Raw genomic sequence first — 24,352 nt, 5'->3', positions numbered from 1 at the left:
ATTAGTTTCACTCTAAATTGTTTAATCAAACTTTTTGCCGCCAGCTCCTGATATCAGGGCATAAAAACTACAATTTGTCTCCTGAATTAGCCCAGCTGGGCTAACATGCACACTAGGCCTGAGCTTGTTTTCCCTGGGTAAGCTAGCTGGCTAGCTGAACTATTCAAGTTTTCGTTCTCATTGCCAAACTTCAGAAATACTGCACCCTCAAATTTCCTATGCTAGTAATACAATCATGTAACTAAGAAATTAGCTGGAAACAAATTTTGTTTTGTAGATTAATAATGACTGGTTCGAGATATCTGTCGTAAGACGACGGTGGCGAAGGATATCATTGCCACTTCAGTTTGCTTCATTGCCACTTAATTGGCGTAAGATTAGCTGGACGTTTCTGACTTCTCTCTCTCCGCTTGGCTCAATGGGATATGTAGTGATTTTACCAACACAGCCAGATACAGTGAGGGAAAAAAGTATTTGATCCCCTGCTGATTTTGTACGTTTGCCTACTGACAAAGACATGATCAGTCTATAATTTTAATGGTAGGTTTATTTGAACAGTGAGAGACAGAATAACAACAACAAAATCCAGAAAAACGCATGTCAAAAATGTTATAAATTGATTTGCATTTTAATGAGGGAAATAAGTATTTGACCCTGCTGCAAAACATGACTTAGTACTTGATGGCAAAACCCTTGTTGGCAATCACAGAGGTCAGACGTTTCTTGTAGTTGGCCATCAGGTTTGCACACATCTCAGGAGGGATTTTGTCCCACTCCTCTTTGCAGATCAACTTCAACCTTCAGCTCCCTCCACACATTTTCTATGGGATTAAGGTCTGGAGATTGGCTAGGCCACTCCAGGACCTTAATGTGCTTCTTCTTGAGCCACTCCTTTGTTGCCTTGGCCATGTGTTTTGGGTCATTGTCATGCTGGAATACCCATCCACGACCCATTTTCAATGCCCTGGCTGAGGGAAGGAGGTTCTCACCCAATATTTGACGGTACATGGCCCCGTCCATCGTCCCTTTGATGCGGTGAAGTTGTCCTGTCCCCTTAGCAGAAAAACACCCCCAAAGCATAATGTTTCCACCTCCATGTTTGACGGTGGGGATGGTGTTCTTCGGGTCATAGGCAGCATTCCTCCTCCTCCAAACACGCCGAGTTGAGTTGATGCCAAAGAGCTCGATTTTGGTCTCATCTGACCACAACACTTTCACCCAGTTCTCCTCTGAATCATTCAGATGTTCATTGGCAAACTTCAGACGGGCCTGTATATGTGCTTTCTTGAGCAGGGGGACCTTGCGGGCGCTGCAGGATTTCAGTCCTTCACGGCGTAGTGTGTTACCAATTATTTTCTTGGTGACTATGGTCCCAGCTGCCTTGAGATCATTGACAAGATCCTCCCCTGTAGTTCTGGGCTGATTCCTCACTGTTCTCATGATCATTGCAACTCCACGAGGTGAGATCTTGCATGGAGCCTCAGGCCTATGGAGATTGACAGTTATTTTGTGTTTCTTCCATTTGCGAATAATCGCACCAACTCTTGTCACCTTCTCACCAAGCTGCTTGGCGATGGTCTTGTAGCCCATTCCAGCCTTGTGTAGGTCTACAATCTTGTCCCTGACATCCTTGGAGAGCTCTATGGTCTTGGCCATGGTGGAGAGTTTGGAATCTGATTGATTGATTGCTTCTGTGGACACGTGTCTTTTATACAGGTAACAAGCTGAGATTAGGAATACTCCTTTTAAGAGTGTGCTCCTAATCTCAGCTCGTTACCTGTATAAAAGACACCTGGGAGCCAGAAATCTTTCTGACTGAGAGGGGGTCAAATACTTATTTCCCTCCTTAAAATGCAAATAAATGTATAACATTTTTGACATGCGTTTTTCTGGATTTTTTTGTTGTTATTCTGGCCTCTCACTGTTCAAATAAACGTACCATTAAAATTATAGACTGATAATTTCTTTGTCAGTGTGCAAACGTACAAAATCAGCAGGGGATCAAATACTTTTTTCCCTCACTGTATGTACCCTTGACCTTTTTAAAACTGACTATCGTATTTGTTGATTAAATCGGACTTTATTAATATAATGAGTAATCCAGAAACTTCACGAGTTAATTGACACGCGAAACATTTAGAAAATAGTAACTCTACAAAGCGCCAATGGCTAAATTACTTCCGGACACGAAGGGTCCACGGAGCTCCTATTCCTCCTCACCACTCTATACTCTATCCCGTCATCAGAGGCTTTTAGCCATATTTCTCCAAGAGTAGGTGTCCACGTCCTTGCCAACACAATAGATCCGCCTGTGAAACAAAATATTTTTTGTCCAGGAATCCATTCATATCCTGAACACTCTGAATATCCATGTAATGTTAATGAGGACCTGAATACTTGGGACGTTTATGAAATGCTGTGTCTGGGTTCTGTAATGTGTCTCCTGGATGCCGTACATCAGGAAGTAGGCGCTGTGTTAGCCAGATGGTGTTTGGTAGCCTAGCTTAGCCTAGCCATGCTAATGACGCTATATACTTTTTTTTAAACGCTAACTAGCTAGCCAAGCCACAGAATGAGAACTGGATTGTCAATACACATTGTGAATGGATGGATCGAATTTATCCAGGGAGAGCCAACATGGCATCCAGTTAAAACCACTGCTTTCAGCTTGGCCAAATGGAAACAGTCTCTCTGGTTGTCAGTGTGGCTCTGGCGATGGTTGGCACTTCCTGTGGTAATGGACAGGGGGTTCAGTAATCCTACCCCTCTGTGCACGTGTGTGTGTGATGGTTTGCAAAAGTTTAATCCCTATAATCCCTGGGGCTGTGTGTGTGTGTGTGTGTGTGTGTGTGTGTGTGTGTGTGTGTGTGTGTGTTAGTTAGAGTAAAGGTGACAGCTGTGGTTTAGGAAGACCTGCCACCGCAGATCACCCAAATATGACACAGAAAAACTTGGAGCCATCATTCTCTCTCTCTTTCACCCCCTCTCTCCCCATCTGTCTTCACTTTCTCCCCCTCTCTCCCCATCTGTCTTCACTTTCTCCCCCTCTCTCCCCATCTGTCTTCACTTTCACCCCCCCTCTCCCCATCTGTCTTCACTTTCACCCCCTCTCTCCCCATCTGTCTTCACTTTCTCCCCCTCTCTCCCCATCTGTCTTCACTTTCTCCCCATCTGTCTTCACTTTCACCCCCTCTCTCCCCATCTGTCTTCACTTTCTCCCCCTCTCTCCCCATCTGTCTTCACTTTCTCCCCCTCTCTCCCCATCTGTCTTCACTTTCACCCCCTCTCTCCCCATCTGTCTTCACTTTCACCCCCTCTCTCCCCATCTGTCTCCCCCTCTCTCCCCATCTGTCTTCACTTCCACCCCCTCGCTCCCCATCTGTCTTCACTTTCTCCCCCTCTCTCCCCATCTGTCTCCCCCTCTCTCCCCATCTGTCTTCACTTTCACCCCCTCTCTCCCCATCTGTCTTCACTTTCTCCCCATCTGTCTTCACTTTCACCCCCTCTCTCCCCATCTGTCTCCCCCTCTCCCCATCTGTCTTCACTTTCTCCCCCTCTCCCCATCTGTCTTCACTTTCACCCCCTCTCTCCCCATCTGTCTTCACTTTCACCCCCTCTCTCCCCATCTGTCTTCACTTTCTCCCCCTCTCTCCCCATCTGTCTTCACTTTCTCCCCCTCTCTCCCCATCTGTCTTCACTTTCACCCCCTCTCTCCCCATCTGTCTCCCCCTCTCCCCATCTGTCTTCACTTTCTCCCCCTCTCCCCATCTGTCTTCACTTTCTCCCACTCTCTCCCCATCTGTCTTCACTTTCACCCCCTCTCTCCCCATCTGTCTTCACTTTCACCCCCTCTCTCCCCATCTGTCTTCACTTTCACCCCCACTCTCCCCATCTGTCTCCACTTTCACCCCCTCTCTCCCCATCTGTCTCCCCCTCTCTCCCATCTTTCTTCACTCTCTCCCCCTCTCTCCCCATCTGTCTTCACTTTCTCCCCCTCTCTCCCCATCTGTCTTCACTTTCTCCCCCTCTCCCCATCTGTCTTCACTTTCTCCCCCTCTCTCCCCATCTGTCTTCACTTTCACCCCCTCTCTCCCCATCTGTCTTCACTTTCTCCCCATCTGTCTTCACTTTGAACCCCTCTCTCCCCATCTGTCTTCACTTTCACCCCCTCTCTCCCCATCTGTCTTCACTTTCACCCCCTCCCTCCCCATCTGTCTTCACTTTCTCCCCCTCTCTCCCCATCTGTCTTCACTTTCACCCCCTCTCTCCCCATCTGTCTTCACTTTCTCCCCCTCTCTCCCCATCTGTCTTCACTTTCACCCCCTCTCTCCCCATCTGTCTTCACTTTCTCCCCATCTGTCTTCACTTTCACCCCCTCTCTCCCCATCTGTCTCCCCCTCTCTCCCATCTGTCTTCACTTTCTCCCCCTCTCTCCCCATCTGTCTTCACTTTCACCCCTCTCTCCCCATCTGTCTTCACTTTCTCCCCTCTCTCCCCATCTGTCTTCACTTTCTCCCCCTCTCTCCCCATCTTTATTCACTTTCACCCCCTCTCTCCCCATCTGTCTTCACTTTCTCCCCCTCTCTCCCCATCTGTCTTCACTTTCACCCCCTCTCTCCCCATCTGTCTTCACTTTCACCCCCTCTCTCCCCATCTGTCTTTACTTTCACCCCCTCTCTCCCCATCTGTCTCCCCCTCTCTCCCCATCTGTCTTCACTTTCTCCCCCTCTCTCCCCATCTGTCTTCACTTTCTCCCCCTCTCTCCCCATCTGTCTTCACTTCCACCCCCTCTCTCCCCATCTGTCTTCACTTTCTCCCCCTCTCTCCCCATCTGTCTTCACTTTCAGCCCCTCTCTCCCCATCTGTCTTCACTTTCTCCCCATCTGTCTTCACTTTCACCCCCTCTCTCCCCATCTGTCTTCACTTTCTCCCCATCTGTCTTCACTTCCACCCCCTCTCTCCCCATCTGTCTTCACTTTCACCCCCTCTCTCCCCATCTGTCTTCACTTTCTCCCCATCTGTCTTCACTTTCACCCCCTCTCTCCCCATCTGTCTCCCCCTCTCTCCCCATCTGTCTTCACTTTCTCCCCATCTGTCTTCACTTTCACCCCCTCTCTCCCCATCTGTCTCCCCCTTTCTCCCCATCTGTCTTCACTTTCTCCCCCTCTCTCCCCATCTTTCTTCACTTTCACCCCCTCTCTCCCCATCTGTCTTCACTTTCTCCCCCTCTCCCCATCTGTCTTCACTTTCAGCCCCTCTCTCCCCATCTGTCTTCACTTTCAGCCCCTCTCTCCCCATCTGTCTTCACTTTCACCCCCTCTCTCCCCATCTGTCTTCACTTTCTCCCCCTCTCTCCCCATCTGTCTCCCCATCTGTCTTCACTTTCTCCCCCTTCTCTCTCCCTCTCCTTTCTATCTCTGTCATGTGGTTATCTGATGGTAGAGATGAACATATCTGTGTTGCAGGGAGTATCTAAAGCTCCCAGCCATACAGTACAGTCCTACAACAGCCAAAGCTCAAGTTAAAGCCACTGAGCCTGTGTAATGGAAAGACAATCAAGATTGACAACAAAGCTCTTTGAACTTAAACTTTGATCGAGGTGGAGCACGCTCTCGCACAATGTATTTAATATAATGAAGCTCTTGTAGAATGACAACAAGTACATGTGTTATTAGCTCATTTGTGTATATTTCCCCATAGGGACGATGAGCATGCTCTGATCCTGCAGTACTGCCAGACCCTTGGGGGGGAGGGGTCTCCCTGCAGCCAGCCGCAGAGCCCCGCCCAGATCCTACAGGCTGTGGAGAGGGAGGAGCGTGGAGAGCTGGAGCGAATCATCCAGCGCCTGGAGGACGAGCAGAAGTACGCGATAGGTCAACGGAGTAGTCTGTCAAATGTCAGCACTACTGTGTTCCGCCCTCTTACTAAAAGTGATGCTCAGCACACACACACACACACACACACTCACCTCAGGCTGTCTCACTCAGCTCTTGCTCCTCCCCCCTCATCTCTCTCTCCCTCTCCCTCTTTGATTGGTGGATAGAGGTAGTGTAAGGACAACGGTGACTGTGCACTCACTCTATTGTTCTTGGAGCTGCTGTGTTTCTGTCTGAGGCAGTTGCTGTATCTGAGTGATTTAGCACTGCTCACAGTCTTCTTTATGAGCCAGGCTATAAGCCAGTTAAAGTACCACAGTCAGTCTGGAGGCCACAGCTCTATACAGTTCTAAACAGACAGAGATGAACACAGGGCCAGGACCTCTCTGTACAGTGGCTTTACATAGGATTGTACTGAGAGAGGGGGGGGGGGGCAGGAAGATTTTAGTAGTGCTGTTGGGTTCATCATATTATATGTGCGGAGCGATTGTGTGGTGAGCCGTGTGTGTGTCTGACTTCTGCATCTCCCTAACCCCATCTCTTTGTGACTCCCCCAGGACCCTGAAAAGGGAGTATGAACAGCTGAAGGAGCAGCACGGGGGCCAGAGGGGGCCTGGGTCTGTGGGGCATTGGGACCCTGAGGGGTCCTCTCACCCCGGTGGTCCTGGCGAGGCTGACCTGCTGGCTGAGGCCAAACTGCTGCGCCAGCACAAGAGCCGTCTGGAGGACCGCATGCACAAACTGGAGGAGCACAACAAGCAGCTGGAGTCCCAGCTCCACCGGCTCAGACAGCTACTGCACCAGGTGGGCAACACATAGAGAGACACGTACAGTATACACACACACACATGCTCACACTCAGTGGTGTAAAGTACTTAAGTAAAAATACTTTAAAGTACTGCTTAAGTAATTTTTGGGGGTATCTGTACTTTACTTTACTATTTATATTTTTGACTACTTTTACTTTTTTTTTAACCTTTATTTAACCAGGTAAGCCAGTTGAGAACAAGTTCTCATTTACAACTGCGACCTGGCCAAGATAAAGCAAAGCAGTGCGGTAAAAACAACAACAACACAGAGTTACATATGGAATAAACAAAACGCACAGTCAATAACACAATAGAAAATCTATATACAGTGTGTGCAAATGTAGTAAGTTATGGAGGTAAGGCAATAAATCAAATAAAATACAATTTTATTGGCCACATGCGCCGAATACAACAGGTGCAGACATTACAGTGAAATGCTTACTTACAGCCCTTAACCAACAGTGCATTTATTTTAAATAAAAAAGTAGAATAAAACAACAAAAAAGTGTTGAGAAAAAAAGAGCAGAAGTAAAATAAAATAACAGTAGGGAGGCTATATACAGTGAGGAGAACAAGTATTTGATACACTGCTGATTTAGCATGTTTTCCTACTTACAAAGCATGTAGAGGTCTGTCATTTTTATCATAGGTACACTTCAACTGTGAGAGACGGAATCTAAAACAAAAATCCAGAAAATCACATTGTATGATTTTTAAGTAATTAATTTGCATTTTATTGAATAACATAAGTATTTGATACATCAGAAAAGCAGAACTTAATATTTGGTACAGAAACCTTTGTTTGGAATTACAGAGATCATACGTTTCCTGTAGGTCTTGACCAGGTTTGCACACACTGCAGCAGCAGAGATTTTGGCCCACTCCTCCATACAGACCTTCTCCAGATCCTTCAGGTTTCGGGGCTGTCGCTGGGCAATACGGACTTTCAGCTCCTTCCAAATATTTTCTATTGGGTTCAGGTCTGGAGACTGGCTAGGCCACTCCAGGACCTTGAGATGCTTCTTACGGAGCCACTCCTTAGTTGCCCTGGCTCTGTGTTTCGGGTCGTTGTCATGCTGGAAGACCCAGCCACGACCCATCTTCAATGCTCTTACTGAGGGAAGGAGGTTGTTGGCCAAGATCTTCGCGATACATGGCCCCATCCATCCTCCCCTCAATACGGTGCAGTCGTCCTGTCCCCTTTGCAGAAAAGCATCCCCAAAGAATGATGTTTCCACCTCCATGCTTCACGGTTGGAATGGTGTTCTTGGGGTTGTACTCATCCTTCTTCTTCCTCCAAACACGGCGAGTGGAGTTTAGACCAAAAAGCTCTATTTGTGTCTCATCAGACCACATGACCTTCTCCCATTCCTCCTCTGGATCATCCAGATGGTCATTGGCAAACTTCAGACGGGCCTGGACATGCGCTGGCTTGAGCAGGGGGACCTTGCGTGCTCTGCAGGATTTTAATCCATGACGGCGTAGTGTGTTACTAATGGTTTTCTTTGAGACTGTGGTCCCAGCTCTCTTCAGGTCATTGACCAGGTCCTGCCGTGTAGTTCTGGGCTGATCCCTCACCTTCCTCATGATCATTGATGCCCCACGAGGTGAGATCTTGCATGGAGCCCCAGACCGAGGGTGATTGACCGTCATCTTGAACTTCTTCCATTTTCTAATAATTGCGCCAACAGTTGTTGCCTTCTCACCAAGCTGCTTGCCTATTGTCCTGTAGCCCATCCCTGCCTTGTGCAGGTCTACAATTGTATCCCTGATGTCCTTACACAGCTCTCTGGTCTTGGCCATTGTGGAGAGGTTGGAGTCTGTTTGATTGAGTGTGTGGACAGGTGTCTTTTATACAGGTAACGAGTTCAAACAGGTGCAGTTAATACAGGTAATGAGTGGAGAACAGGAATGCTTCTTAAAGAAAAACTAACAGGTCTGTGAGAGCCGGAATTCTTACTGATTGGTAGGTGATCAAATACTTATGTCATGCAATAAAATGCAAATTAATTATTTAAAAAATCATACAATGTGATTTTCTGGATTTTTGTTTTAGATTCCGTCTCTCACAGTTGAAGTGTACCTATGATAAAAATTACAGACCTCTACATGCTTTGTAAGTAGGAAAACCTGCAAAATCGGCAGTGTATCAAATACTTGTTCTCCCCACTGTATACAGTGGGGTACTGGTGTAGAGTCAATGTGCGGGGGCACCGGCTAGTTGAGGTAGTTGAAGTAATATGTACATGTGGGTAGAGTTAAAGTGACTATGCATAAATAATTAACAGAGTAGCAGCAGCGTAAAAAGATGGGGTGGGGTGGCAGTGCAAATAGTCTGGGTAGCCATGATTAGCTGTTCAGGAGTCTTATGGCTTGGGGGTAGAAGCTGTTGAGAAGTCTTTTGGACCTAGACTTGGCACTCCAGTACCGCTTGCCGTGCGTTAGCAGAGAGAACAGTCTATGACTAGGGTGGCTGGAGTCTTTGACAATTTTGAGGGCCTTCCTCTGACACCGCCTGGTATAGAGGTCCTGGATGGCAGGAAGCTTGGCCCCAGTGATGTAATCGGCCGTACGCACTACCCTCTGTAGTGCCTTGCGGTCGGAGGCCAAACAGTTGCCATACCAGGCGGTGATGCAACCAGTCAGGATGCTCTCGATGGTGCAGCTGTATAACTTTTTGAGGATCTGAGGACCCATGCCAAATCTTTTCAGTCTCCTGAGGGGGAACAGGCTTTGTCGTGCCCTCTTCACGACTGTCTGGGTGTGTTTGGACCATGATAGTTCGTTGGTGATGTGGACACCAAGGAACTTGAAGCTCTCAACCTGTTCCACTACAGCCCCGTCAATGAGAATGGGGGCGTGCTCAGTCCTCTTTTTTTTCCTGTAGTCCACAATCATCTCCTTTGCCTTGGTCACGTTGAGGGAGAGGTTGTTATCCTGGCACCACACGGCCAGGTCTCTGACCTCCTCCCTATAGGCTGTCTCATCATTGTCGGTGATCAGGCCTACCACTATTGTGTCGTCTGCAAACTTAATGATGGTGTTGGAGTCGTGCCTGGCCATGCAGTCATGGGTGAACAGGGAGTACAGGAGGGGACTGAGAACGCACCCCTGAGGCCCTCGTGTTGAGGATCAGTGTGGCAGATGTGTTGTTACCTACAATAGGCCATAGTGCAAAATAATTACAATTATAATTTAGTATTAACACTGGAGTGATAGATGTGCAGAAGATGATGTGCAAATAGAGATACTGGGGTGCAAATGAGCAAAATAAATAACAATGTAAATAACAATATGGGGATGAGGTAGTTGGGTGGGCTAATTACAGATGGGCTGTGTACAGGTGCAGTGATCGGTAAGCTGCTCTGACAACTGATGCTTAAAGATACTGAGGGAGATAAGTGTCTCCAGCTTCAGAGATTTTTGCAGTTCGTTCGTACTTCACTACATTTCTAAAGAAAATAATGTACTTTTTACTCCATACATTTTCCCTGACACCCAAAAGTACTTGTTACATGTTGAGTGCTTAGCAGGACAGGAAAATGGTCCAATTCACACACTTATCAAGAGAACACGTGGTCATCCCTACTGCCTCTGATCTGGCAGACTCACTAAACACAAATGCATCGTTTGTAAATTATGTCTGAGTGTTGGAGTGTACCCCTGGCTATCCGTACATTTTAAAAACAAAAAAATGGTGCCATCTGGTTTGCTTTATATAAGGAATTTGAAATGATTCATACTTTTACTTTTGATACTTAAGTATAGTTTAGCAATTACATTTAGACTTTTACTCAAGTAGTATTTAACTGGGTGACTTTCACTTTTACTTGAGTAACTTTCTGTTAAGGTATCTTTACTTTTACTCAAGTATGACAATTGGGTACTTTTTCCACCACTGCTCACACTCCACCTCGGACAGCCAGCCACTGCAACAGATGTGCTAACACACACACAAACATGCTTGTTCCACCTGTGGCATTCATTTTATTGCACTGATCATGCAACAACAACAACAACAATTCCTTCTCAGCCCTAGAAAGTGGCCTTGTTTTTATCATAACTCATTCCTGATCACAGGGATTTGTGTGCCATTAAAATCCTTGGGCGGGCCGCCTAAGCATTTTTTCGGGACGCCTAACTTTGTTTTTATGGAAAAATGCTTTCATTGTAAACTTAAACGACTAAAACCAGATATAAAGTATGTAGAAAAGATAATGGACCAATATATTTTTTTATAATCTTTGAGAACTAACAATCACCAAAATAAAAGCCCCTTTATGATGCAGAAAAAACCCTGTATCGTGAGTATTCATCCCAGGGCTACTAAGCGCTCCCTATCCAGTAACCCAATCCATCTCTGCTCTGTTTATGCCTCTCCTGATCACTCAATAAGTTTGGATGACTTTTTAGGTGTGTGGAAAATAAAAGCCAACCAACCAAACGGAGTCAGTCAGAGTTGGTAAACAGCTGGCAGGCAGGTATTGACTCGGGGCTCTGGAGTTGGAAGCTGTGGTGGATAATCAGGAGTCTTAAAGCAGTACTTGTAGTTAAATCATATCCAGGTTTATTTCCCTGTTCGTTACAACTTTAAAATTTGGGGAAAATTGAATGGGAACAATGATCAAAATCCAACTGTTCCTGCCCATGCCAAACATTCTTCTCAGTTAGCCACACAGGTCTGTGGAATCTGCTCATTATGAGTGCTGTTGGGTGTGGCCCGCCTGTAGTGGCGCTCTCCACTGCCATGGTGCTGAACAGTCAGCTCTTTTCTCCCACAGTGGCTAGCGGTAGCAATCCACGGTCCTGAAATACTTCGGTGCACTATTTATATAGGCACATTCTGGGAGCTCACAGGTCAACATTACATTTCTTCATTTAGTTACAACAGAGGCAGAGCATTAAGCAACCTCCGCCTGGGGGAAGATAACGTGACTCGGCTGATTCTTAGGGGATAAAGGCCTCATTTAAACTTTGCAAGACACACACACACACACACACCACTTCCTCTAGAGCCCAGAGTCCTGAGGTAGCCAGATCCTGACTTCATGATGGGAGAAACAAATCCAATTTACAGGGATCAATGAGAATGACTAATCCTACAAACGTGCTCTGACATTCACAGAATAGATTTTCATATTTTCAGCCCAGCATTGTCAGTTTATGGCCAAACAAATGTGTTGTCTAGATTTATCACAACAAGAACATCAACAGTTTTACAATATTACAACTTAGTGTAGTTGTATTGAAGGGACTTTTCTTAACTCCGAATCAATTGTAATCAAATCAAATCAAATTGTATTTGCCACATGCACCGAATACAACAGGTGAAATGCTTACTTATAAGCCCTTAACCATCAAAGCAGTTTTAAGAAAAATAAGAGTTAATAAAATATTTACTAAATAAAGTTTAAAAAAGTAACACAATAAAATAACAATAACGCAGCTATACACAGGGGGTACCGGTACCGAGTCAATGTGCGGGGGTACAGTTTAGCTGAGGTAATTGAGGTAATATGTACATGTACACTACCGTTCAAAAGTTTGGGGTCACTTAGACATTTCCTTGTTTTCGAAAGAAAAGCAATTTTCTTGTCCATTAAAATAACATCAAATTGATCAGAAATACAGTGTAGACCTTGTTAATGTTGTAAATGGCTATTGTAGCTGGAAACGGCTGATTTTTTTATGGAATATATACATAGGCGTACAGAGGCCCATTATCAGCAACCATCAGTCCTGTGTTCCAATGGCACGTTGTGTTTGCTAATCCAAGTTTATCATTAGAAAACCCTTTTGCAATTATGTTAGCACAGCTGAAAACTGTTGTGCTGATTAAATAAGCAATAAAACTGGCCTTCTTGAGACTAGTTGAGTATCTGGAGCATCAGCAATTGTGGGTTCGATTACAGGCTCAAAATGGCCAGAAACAAATAACTTTCTTCTGAAACTCGTCAGTCTATTCTTGTTCTGAGAAATGAAGGCTATTCCATGCGAGAAATTGCCAAGAAACTGAAGATCTCGTACAACGCTTTGTACTACTCCCTTCACAGAACAGCACAAACTGGCTCTAACCAGAATAGAAAGAGGAGTGGGAGGTCCCGGTGCACAACTGAGCAAGAGGATAAATACATTAGAGTGTCTAGTTTGAGAAACAGACGCCTCACAATTCCTCAACTGGCAGCTTCATTAAATAGTACCCGCAAAACACCAGTCTCAACGTCAACAGTGAAGAGGCAACTCCGAGATGCTGACCTTCTAGGCAGAGTTACAAAGAAAAAGCCATATCTCAGACTGGCCAATAAAAAGAAAATATTAAGATGGGCAAAAGAACACAGACACTGGACAGAGGAAGATTGGAAAAAAGTATTATGGACAGACAAATCGAAGTTTGAGGTGTTCGGATCACAAAGAAGAGCATTTGTGAGATGCAGACCAAATGAAAAGATGCTGGAGGAGTGCTTGATGCCATCTGTCAAGCATGGTGGAGGCAATGTGATGGTCTGGGGGTGCTTTGGTGGTGGTAAAGTGGGAGATTTGTACAGGGTAAAAGGGATCTTGAAGAAGGAAGGCTATCGCTCCATTTTGCAACGCCATGCCATACCCTGTGGACGGCGCTTGATTGGAGCCAATTTCCCCCTACAACAGGACAATGACCCAAAGCACAGCTCCAAACTATGCAAGAAATATTAAGGGAAGAAGCAGTCAGCTGGTATTCTGTCTATAATGGAGTGGCCAGCACAGTCATCGGATCTCAACCCTATTGAGCTTGAGCTGTTGTGGGAGCGGCTTGACCGTATGGTATGTAAGAAGTGCACATCAAGCTAATCCAACTTGTGGGAGGTACTTCAGGAAGCATGGGGTGAAATCTCTTCAGATTACCTCAACAAATTGACAACTAGAATGCCAAAGGTCTGCAAGGCTGTAATTGCTGCAAATGGAGGATTCTTTGACGAAAGCAAAGTTTGAAGGACACAATTATTATTTAAATTACAAATCATTATTTCTAACCTTGTCAATGACTACATTTCCTATTCATTTTGCTATATTTGCTATTCAAACTCATTTCATGTATGTTTTCATGTAAAACACGGACATTTCTAATTGACCCCAAACTTTTGAACGGTAGTGTAGGTAGGGGTAAAGTGACTATGCGTAGATAATAAACAGCGAGTAGCAGCAGCGTAAAAAAGGGGGGAGGTCAATGCAAATACTCCGGGTAGCCTTATGGCTTGGGGGTAGAAGCTGTTTAGAAACCTGACACCGCCTAGTATAGAGGACCTGGATGGCAGGAAGCTTGGCCCCAGTGATGTACTGGGCCGTACGCACTACCCTCTGTAGCGCCTTGCGGTCGGAGGCCGAGCAGTTGCCATACCAGGCAGTGATGCAACCAGTCAGGATGCTCTCGATGGTGCAGCTGTATAACTTTTTGAGGATCTGAAGACCCATGCCATATCTTTTCAGTCTCCTGAGGAATAGGCGTTGTCGTGCCCTCTTTACGACTGTCTTGGAGTGTTTGGACCATGATAGTTTGTTGGTGATGTGGAGACCAAGGAACTTGAAGATCTCAACCTGCTCCACTACAGCCCTGTCGATGAGAATGGGGGCGTGCTCGGCCCTCCTTTTGCTGTAGTCCACGATCATCTCCTTTGTCTTGATCACGTTGAGGGAGAGGTTTTTGTCCTGGCACCACACTGCCAGGTCACTGACCTCCTCCCTATAGGCTGTCTCATTGTTGTCGGTGATCAGGCCTATCACCGTTATGTCGTCGGGCAAACTTAATGATGGTGGTTATCAATGATAAATTATGTATTTTGTGTTGTTGTCATTTGTATTAGAGAGCTGTTGTGTAGTCAGTGTTATTCTAAGTGAGCCCTGAAGACGTTGTGAGAATGCTCTGGAGACATTTCCATCACATTAACCTTTACTACAGCTGGGGGCAGGAGAGGAGGAAGGAGAGGAGCCAGAGATGGTACAGACATGGAGGAAGGAGAGGAGAGAGGGATGGACAGATATGAAGGAAGGAGAGGAGAGAGGGATGGACAGATATGGAGGAAGGAGAGGAGAGAGGGATGGTACAGATATGGAGGAAGGAGAGGAGAGAGGGATGGTACAGATATGGAGGAAGGAGAGGAGAGAGGGATGGTACAGATATGGAGGAAGGAGAGGAGAGAGGTATGGACAGATATGGAGGAAGGAGAGGAGAGAGGTATGGTACAGATATGGAGGAAGGAGAGGAGAGAGGGATGGTACAGATATGGAGGAAGGAGAGGAGAGAGGGATGGTACAGATATGGAGGAAGGAGAGGAGAGAGGGATGGTACAGATATGGAGGAAGGAGAGGAGAGAGGGATGGTACAGATATGAAGGAAGGAGAGGATAGAGGGATGGTACAGATATGAAGGAAGGAGAGGAGAGAGGGATGGACAGATATGGAGGAAGGAGAGGAGAGAGGGATGGTACAGATATGGAGGAAGGAGAGGAGAGAGGTATGGACAGATATGGAGGAAGGAGAGGAGAGAGGTATGGTACAGATATGAAGGAAGGAGAGGAGAGAGGGATGGTACAGATATGGAGGCTGCATTGATTCCGTGTCTGGAAAGCTAAGGGGCATGTTAGACTTGATAGTAAATGTCAGTGGACATCAGGTGCCCTATTCTATAGATCTCAGGCGTGCGTGTGTGTGCGTGCGCGAGTGTATGTGTGTGTGTGCGTGCCTTTTTTCATGAATGAAAGTCACAAAATTAAACAAACACGTTCCCAAACCCTTAGAGATGAATCTGAACTCAGATGGGGAGTGACAGTGACAAATTCGGGAGAGGGCTATAGACACATGTAAATATCAGCACACGTGATGACACATATTTAATCTCAGCCCCATCGTGTCACACTGTGTGCTATTCCCTTGTTTGGGACTGATGATTAATATGTAGAGCAATAGTTTGTTTGAAGTCGTCACCAGTGAAGTATGCCACTATGAATAATGAAGAGTGAGCACTATGTTTTAGTAATGATGCTTGTCCTTGTCTCTGTCCCTCCCTCTTTCCCCCCTATATTTTCTACTTTTCTTTCTGTCTTTCTTCTTGTGTTTCTCTCCCTTCTTCTCTTCACCTCTTGTCTTACTTGATCCTCGTTCATCCTCTCTTTCTCTCTCTCAGCCGGAGATGGACTCCAGGGTGAACGGAGTGTCGTCCCCCGGCATGCAAGAACAAGGGACCCTCACCGAACACACAGGTCGGTTCAACACACAAACACACACACACACACATACACCCACACACACAGTGTGCTAAACTGGTGTGTTTATGTGTGTGTGTTTCAGATGAGCTGTTGGACCACCCACACAACCGCAGCTCTGACCTGGCAGACATCATGGAACAGATAAACCACACCTTCCCTGCATGCAGTCGTAAGTCCTCTCCTTTAACTCAAACTCTTCCTCCCTCTCCTCCCATCTTCCCTCTGTTTACCTCCCTCTCCTCTTCCATTCTCCTCGCCTCCTCTCACTCACTACAGTGAGGGAAAAAAGTATTTGATCCCCTGCTGATTTTGTACGTTTGCCCACTGACAAAGACATGATCAGTCTATAATTTTAATGGTAGGTTTATTTGAACAGTGAGAGACAGAATAACAACAAAAAAATCAAGAAAAACGCATGTCAAAAATGTTATAAATTAATTTGCATGTTAATGAGGGAAATAAGTATTTGACCCCTCTGCAAAACATGACTTAGTATTTGGTGGCAAAACCCTTGTTGGCATTCACAGAGGTCAGACGTTTCTTGTAGTTGGCCACCAGGTTTGCACACATCTCAGGAGGGATTTTGTCCCACCCCTCTTTGCAGATCTTCTCCAAGTCATTAAGGTTTCGAGCTTGGCAACTCGACATTTGGCAACTCGAACCTTCAGCTCCCTCCACAGATTTTCTATGGGATTAAGGTCTGGAGACTGGCTAGGCCACTCCAGGACCTTAATGTGCTTCTTCTTGAGCCACTCCTTTGTTACCTTGGCCGTGTGTTTTGGGTCATTGTCATGCTGGAATACCCATCCACAACCCATTTTCAATGCCCTGGCTGAGGGAAGGAGATTCTCACCCAAGATTTGACAGTACATGGCGCCGTCCATCGTCCCTTTGATGCGGTGAAGTTGTCCTGTTCCCTTAGCAGAAAAACACCCCCAAAGCATAATGTTTCCACCTCCATGTTTGACGGTGGGGATGATGTTCTTGGGGTCATAGGCAGCATTCCTCCTCCTCCAAACACGGCGAGTTGAGTTGATGCCAAAGAGCTCGATTTTGGTCTCATATGACCACAACACTTTCACCCAGTTCTCCTCTGAATCATTCAGATGTTCATTGGCAAACTTCAGACAGGCCTGTATTTGTGCTTTCTTGAGCAGGGGGACCTTGCGGGCGCTGCAGGATTTCAGTCCTTCACGGCGTAGTGTGTTACCAATTGTTTTCTTGGTGACTATGGTCCCAGCTGCCTTGAGATCATTGACAAGATCCTCCCGTGTAGTTCTGGGATGATTCCTCACCGTTCTCATGATCATTGCAACTCCACGAGGTGAGATCTTGCATGGAGCCCCAGGCCGAGGGAGATTGACAGTTCTTTTGTGTTTCTTCCATTTGCGAATAATTGCACCAACTGTTGTCACCTTCTCACCAAGCTGCTTGCCGATGGTCTTGTAGCCCATTCCAGCCTTGTGTAGGTCTACAATCTTGTCCCTGACATCCTTGGAGAGCTCTTTGGTCTTGGCCATGGTGGAGAGTTTGGAATCTGATTGATTGCTTCTGTGGACAGGTGCCTTTTATACAGGTAACAAACTGAGATTAGGAGCATTCCCTTTAAGAGTGTGCTCCTAATCTCAGCTCGTGGGAGCCAGAAATCTTTCTGATTGAGAGGGGGTCAAATACTTATTTCCCTCATTAAAATGAAAAAAAAATTATAACATTTTTGACATGCGTTTTTCTGGATTTTTTGTTGTTATTCTGTCTCTCACTGTTCAAATAAACCTACCATTAAAATTATAGACTGATCATCTCTTTGTCAGTGGGCAAACGTACAAAATCAGCAGAGGATCAAATACTTTTTTCCCTCACTCTATCTCTCACTCTATGTCCCTCTTCTCTCATTCTGTCTTTCCTTCTCCTCTCCTCTCTCTCCTCTTCTTCCTCTGCCCCTTGTTTTCTCATTCTCTCCATCATCCTCCACTATACCTCACCTTTCTTCTACTCCTCCTCCTCCTCTCCCCTCTCTATTCCATTCCCACTCTTTCTCTCACTCAGCACTTAGCTAGTGTGTGTGTGGGTGGTGGTGTTGGGCTGGAGCAGGTTATATTCTTCACAGTAAAACAGTTGCTGTCCCTGTGGGGTTCCCTACTCTCCACTAGTCTTTATTGTTTAATTCAACAGTCATGTCTTTGGAGCTGAAAATAAAAGGCAAGCTATGTCATCTTCTCTGTTTAGATGCAATATTGATAATGTGCAAAGTGACTGCAGTGAGGAGAGAAGTTTGAAACACTCTCACACAGTCAACTTATACATAGCGCCTAGAGCTTCTTCTGGCCATGTGACCTGGCCCTAGGTATCCAGTAAAATTGAGGAAGAAATACGCTCCATGGGTATCATAAAATTAGAAAAATAGTGTTGGATTAGTGAATTACCTCAAAGTGACTTTAAATTGCATTTGAATGAGTTGAAAATCTATCTGGAGTTTAGTTAAAAATCTATTATAATTTAGAGGGTGCTGCGGGGATATCAATACTGGTTTACTGCTCACCTGGCAGGCATAATGGCTCAACGATCTGAACATCCATCTCAACAACACTTAAAGATAATACTTAGCTTATGACTGTGTGTAGGAGGGGCCCATGTGCAGCTGAAGTTAGGCTTCAACCAATCAGTTTTGATGCATGGAGTAAGGTTGCAAAGGGAGGGTATATTACTAGAAATGTTCCAAGTTTACCAGTAAACTACCAGAAATGTGGTATCTTTCAAGGATTTTATGTCATCTATCTGAAGACATCTATTGGCACTTTAGGATACTTCAGATTTGTACAGGTGTCTGTAATTATCTCTGGCCCTATGTGTGGCCTTATCACATGTCAAATATATGAAATTATTAAATAAGATGATTTTAAAATTTAAAAAATGAATTACAAAGCTGTAAAACATTATCCTAACTATAAACCATCATCTTAGTGAAATAACATCAAATATCCTTTATAAATTTTTAACACACTATTTTACTATGTCAGTATGTATTTGTTGTCAATGTTTTGGCATCAAACTGTTGGCAGTTGTGAAAAAAGTCAATAGTTGGACGAGTTGCAGATGTAACTGAAAATAATGAAACGTTTTATTAAATGCTTTTTTCATTAATTAGTCTATTTTCTCTTGAACGATAAGGTCTATCTACTAGAAACTCATGGACAATATGGAGACCGATATAAAAAATTTTTTATGGAGACCTATATATGAATACATGTTTTAAATGTTTTTCAAGTACAAGTTACCAAAGTTACGGTAGATTGCCATAGATTTTCTGTTAATAACCAAAATTACTGAAGATTCCTGTACTATCGGTAGCTTTGCAACCCTAGCATGGAGGTTGCAAAGAGTCAATATTGTGTTTTTTCTCACAAAGTTGTTTCTGTTTCTCTTGTAGCTTCAAGCCTCTCCTCGAGACCACAGGTAAGCTATATTTCCCATCCACCTGCATATTGCCCGTTTCACTCAGGACCTGAGAAGAGTAAATTACCTGGAGCTCATTTCATGAAGGTTAAATGAGTGCAAATGAAAAAAAAGGTATACTGTTGCTAGCTACTTGGCAGGCAGTCCAACTGTTCAAGGAACTGAATGTGTAAGAGATTCAGCCACTCTCTGAAGGAAAATGGCAGTTTGGTGCTTTTCAAGGGGTGTAGATGAGGAGAGAAAGCAACAAAACAATGTGGAACAAACACGCACATACACACAACACACACACAGAAAATAAAATAGATCAATGGGGTCTCCTTCACCTATGTTGCAAATGGAGGCAGAGATGGATTCTGAAACTCAGTAGAGTAGCAGAAAAAGTTATTGACAGTGACCTGCTCTTCAAATCAAATCATATTTTATTTGTCACATGCGCCGAATACAACAGGTGTAGACCTTACAGTGAAATGCTTACTTACAAGCCCTTAACCAACAATGCAGTTTTAAGAAAAATAAGTGTCAAGTAAAAAATAGATAACGAAAAAATGTAAATAACAAATGTATTTATTTATTTTATTTTTATTTTTATTTTACCTTTATTTAACTAGGCAAGTCAGTTAAGAACAAATTCTTATTTACAATGACGGCCTACACCGGCCAAACCCAGACGACGCTGGGCCAATTGTGCGCCGCCCTATGGGACTCCCAATCACGGCTGATTGTGATACAGCCTGGAATCGAACCAGGGGGTCTGTAGTGATGCCTCAAGCACTGAGATGCAGTGCCTTAGACCGCTGCGCCACTAATTAAAGAGCAGCAGTAAAATAACAGTAGCGAGGCTATATACAGGGGGTACCGGCACAGAGTCAATGTGCGTAGGCGAGGTAATTGAGGTAATATGTACATGTAGGTAGTTACAGTGACTATGCATAGATAATAAACAGAGAGTAGCAGCAGCGTAAAAGAGGGGGGGGGGGGGGGGGGTGCAAATAGGCCGGGTAGCCATTTGATTAGCTGTTCAGGAGTCTTATGGCTTGGAGGTAGAAACTGTTAAGAAGCCTTTTGGACCTAGACTTGGCACTCCGGTACCACTTGCCGTGCGGTAGCAGAGAGAACAGTCTATCACTAGGGTGGCTGGAGTCTTTGATAATTTTTAGGGCCTTCCTCTGACACCGCCTGGTATAGAGGTCCTGGATTGCAGGAAGCTTGGCCCCAGCTACGAAAAATATATATGAAAACTCTCTTGGTAAATAGTGTGGTCTACAGCTTAACATGAGATACTCTACCTCAGGCAAGAAAAACCTAGAGACTTCCTTAATATTAGATTTCGTGCACCAGCTGTTGTTTACAAATATACATAGACCGCCACCCCTTGTCTTACCGGAGGCAGCTGTTCTATCTTGCCGATGCAGCGTATATCCCGCCAGCTGTATGTTATCCATGTCGTTGTTCACCCACGACTCAGTGAAACATAAGATATTCAAGTTTTTAATGTCCCATTAGTAGGATATCCATGATCGTAGTTTGTCTATTTTGTTATCCAATGATTGTACGTTGGCTAATAGGACTGATGGAAGAGGCAGATTACCAACTCGCCGTCGGATCCTTACAAGGCACCCCGACCTACGTCCCCGATATCTCCGTCTCTTTCTCATGGGCCTTAGTCTAATTACTGTTTAGTCTACTCTCTCTCTCGCTCCCACCCTCTCTCTTTTCTCTCTCTCTCTTTCTTTCTCTCTCGCCTCTAAACATCTCAGTCCATCTCCACTCTCCCCATTGCCTTTACAAGCCAGTTAAACCATTTATTTATTACAAGTAGTATTTGGACGCTCCTTCACAAGGGCCTATTTCTTTTCCCTCTCCAGTTTTTTCTTCTTCTTCCCTTGACGTCCGTTATGTTAGCCAGTGCTATCTTCTTTTTTTCATACATTTAATTAAACTTGGGTCAGGTTTGGTATTTATGTTGTCTTAATATGCACCTGTAGTGAACACAGGGAGAAATGTGCTTAGGACCACTTCTAACACTTCTTCTTCTCTCTTTTCTTCCCTTCTTCCATATCTAACTCCATTAAGTTAGTCCTTTGTAGCTCAGTTGGTAGAGCATGGCGCTTGTAACGCCAGGGTAGTGGGTTCGATTCCCGGGACCACTCATACTGTATGTAAAATGTATGCACGCATGACTGTAAGTCGCTTTGGATAAAAGCGTCTGATAAATGCCATATATAATGATGTTATTAAAAGTGGTTCCTGTAGGTTTTTCTAAGCCCAGAGTGTGGTTGAATAGGTTTTGATGTCCATTCAGAAGCCAGCCTATTGTTCCAAGGAGCATACCCCAGTGTTACATTAAAGGGATACTTTGGGATTTTGGCAATAAGACCCTACTACCCCAGAGTCAGATGAACTTGTGGATACCATTTTTATGTCTCTGTGTCCAGTATGAAGGAAGTTAGGGGTAGGTTCCTGCGCTAATGCTAACTAGCATTAGCACAATGACTGGAAGTAATAATATATAATATGCCATTTAGCAGACGCTTTTATCCAAAGCGACTTACAGTCATGCGTGCATACATTTTTTGTGTATGGGTGGTCCCGGGGATCGAACCCACTACCTTGGCGTTACAAGCGCCGTGCTCTACCAGCTGAGCTACAGAGGACCACAGAGAAGTCTATGGGTATCTGCTAGCATAGATACCCATAGACTTCCAGTCATTGCGCCAACGCTAGTTAGCATTGGCTCACGAAAATACCTCTAGCTTCCTTCATACTGGACACAGAGACATAAAAATGGTATTCACAAGTTCATCTGACTGCAGGGAAGTAGATTAAGGGCCTCATTGCCAAAATCCCAAAGTATCCCTTTAAAAAGCATTTCCCAGAATTCTAAGTGCCCAGCTGCGTCCCTGATCTCTCCTGTCTCCTCTTTCTAAATGGGTTGTGACGGGCATGAGGGACTGCCAGTCTGTTTGCCAACTTGCCCTGATTGCATTTTAGGAGCCTCTGATACTTTCCATTCAATATCTGCTCATGAAGAGAAATTAGTGTTGTTTACATCAAAACACAGTGCATCCCTGAACTCTCGTGCCTTGGCTATAATAGAGATAGATAACTTTGGGTAGACTAATTTAAATTCTCTACTTTTGGAAGAGTGTATCTGTTCTACTTAATGTATATGTTACCTTAGTGATTACCCAGAGATAATAGGAAGATCCTATTTGGTCTTGCCAACTTTGTTTAGTCTGGCTAATGTGTGTGTGTGTGTGTGTGTGTGTGTGTGTGTGTGTGTGTGTGTGTGTGTGGATGTTCTAATAAATAATGAGTGTGTTTTATCTATGTTTCAGGTGATGTGAGGGCCATCAGCAAAGAGGAAGGTGTGTGTGTTTTCGGAGAGACAGAAACATTCCCAAACACACAGCTTCTACGCTTTCCCTCCCTTCACTTTTCCGAAGTACAGACGGAGAGCTAGACCCCCTAGCAAGGGACCCCCCCGTAAAACCCAAAGACACACAGGACCGCAGAACTTTACTACTATTACCACATCGTCGTCTTGTACTATGCAAAATGTACCTTTTATTAACTGTAGATTGTACCTGGAGTCGGTTAAACATTTGTCAGTAATTTGTATGAATATGCCAATGATTCGGGGGCTTTGTATAACAACATGCTTTTTGTGGGATTTGTTTTGTTTTTGTTCTGCTTTCACTGGGAATCAAACTGTTACATTGTTGTTATTCCACTGCTCCTCTCTGCTTCTACCCTACTACCGTCATCACGGGAGACATGGTCATTGTTTTTCTCTACGATTTGGGGAAGGTGGCCCATTTAAAGATTATCGCCTCAAATGATCGTTTTAGACAATAGGCTCTGTGTCTTTCCTCGAAGCATCACATTTGTTTTGAAAATGTTTTTCCTCCCTTTAAAGCGTTATTGATGCGATTCTGTCGGCCTTGTCATGCCTGCCGCAATTGCGACGTAAACGTAACCCCTTCTGTGCCTATACAGTTGTCATTCCAAGTGTGGCAGACTGATTTAGCATTGTAGTAATTAAGTTGGATTGTTGTATAAAGGAGAGAGGGGCGGAAACTATAAATTAATTGAACCTAAAGCTGTTCAGAAATAGTCGAGTTTGTAAGAGGCCCACAGTCCATCATTGTGTAGAATAGTTTTATAAATATATGTTTTAAAAAATCAGAAGAAAGCCATGATTGCCTTGCTACCTCAGACAAACACCTTTTCATTTGCGTGGTCTGTAACTTGTTTAATTTCCATTTTACTGTACTCACAACCAGAAAATAAACCGAAAAACATTCTAAGCTTGTTGCTTATAGATGTGTACTGTGGTGGGGAGATACCCAGCAGAGTAAAATAATAGACAAAACACAAAGACATCGTATTAGTTTACCACCCATGGGTCTGTGGCCTTTCTGCGCTGCCCCGCATCAGTATACTGTGTCTGGCTCTGTTGATTTCCCCCTGTCAGACCTCTAGCACTGGTCTCTCTCTCTCAAGAGTTATGCGTTGTGTTTTGTGCTATGCTATTCTGTAAAACGTGTTAGTTTTAACAACACTGCTATAACCTCCTCCAACTATGTCCTTGGACTGATGATGATGATGATGATGTAGTGTACCATGGCAGAACAGCGTCTTTCCTTTCCTGAGGTATGTAGTATAGATTGACCACACTACATGTTATATGGCTACATACTGTATGTTTTATTCTAAATAAATTTTTATAACAACTTTTATTTCTCTGGACTCTTGCTTCAAGGACTTATTAACAATGCCTGCTTCCCCAGAATAGTACATTGGTCTACACTACAAGCCAGCAACTGTGTGTCAGACTTGTAATACAAAACAGCACACAGCGAAACAAGTGTGAAAAATGGCTATATACTTTATAGTGTTGTTTGCGTTACAAATGTCCACCAAATGTTAAACAGTTAGGAAATCAGGTGACGTGAATACTGAATAGTGT

General features: G+C 44.5%; 1 pseudogene across 1 annotated transcript in view; it reads left to right on the top strand.

The window, feature by feature from the left end:
* LOC311106780 (utrophin-like) overlaps positions 1-24,118 on the top strand; it is a 146,968-nt pseudogene extending 122,850 nt beyond the window's left edge. The window contains exons 26-31 of the transcript XR_014615865.1: positions 5,701-5,862; positions 6,434-6,680; positions 15,843-15,918; positions 16,007-16,093; positions 19,352-19,377; positions 22,719-24,118. The product of XR_014615865.1 is annotated as an utrophin-like (transcript). The remainder of the gene's footprint in view (positions 1-5,700; positions 5,863-6,433; positions 6,681-15,842; positions 15,919-16,006; positions 16,094-19,351; positions 19,378-22,718) is intronic.
* Positions 24,119-24,352: the final 234 nt, after the last annotated feature.

The sequence above is a fragment of the Coregonus lavaretus genome, assembly GCF_964263955.1.
Source record: "Coregonus lavaretus genome assembly, chromosome: 31".
Taxonomy (NCBI): Eukaryota; Metazoa; Chordata; class Actinopteri; order Salmoniformes; family Salmonidae; genus Coregonus; species Coregonus lavaretus.
The sequence above is the reverse complement of the archived record's forward strand: the minus strand, read 5'-3'. Positions and strand labels throughout refer to the sequence as shown.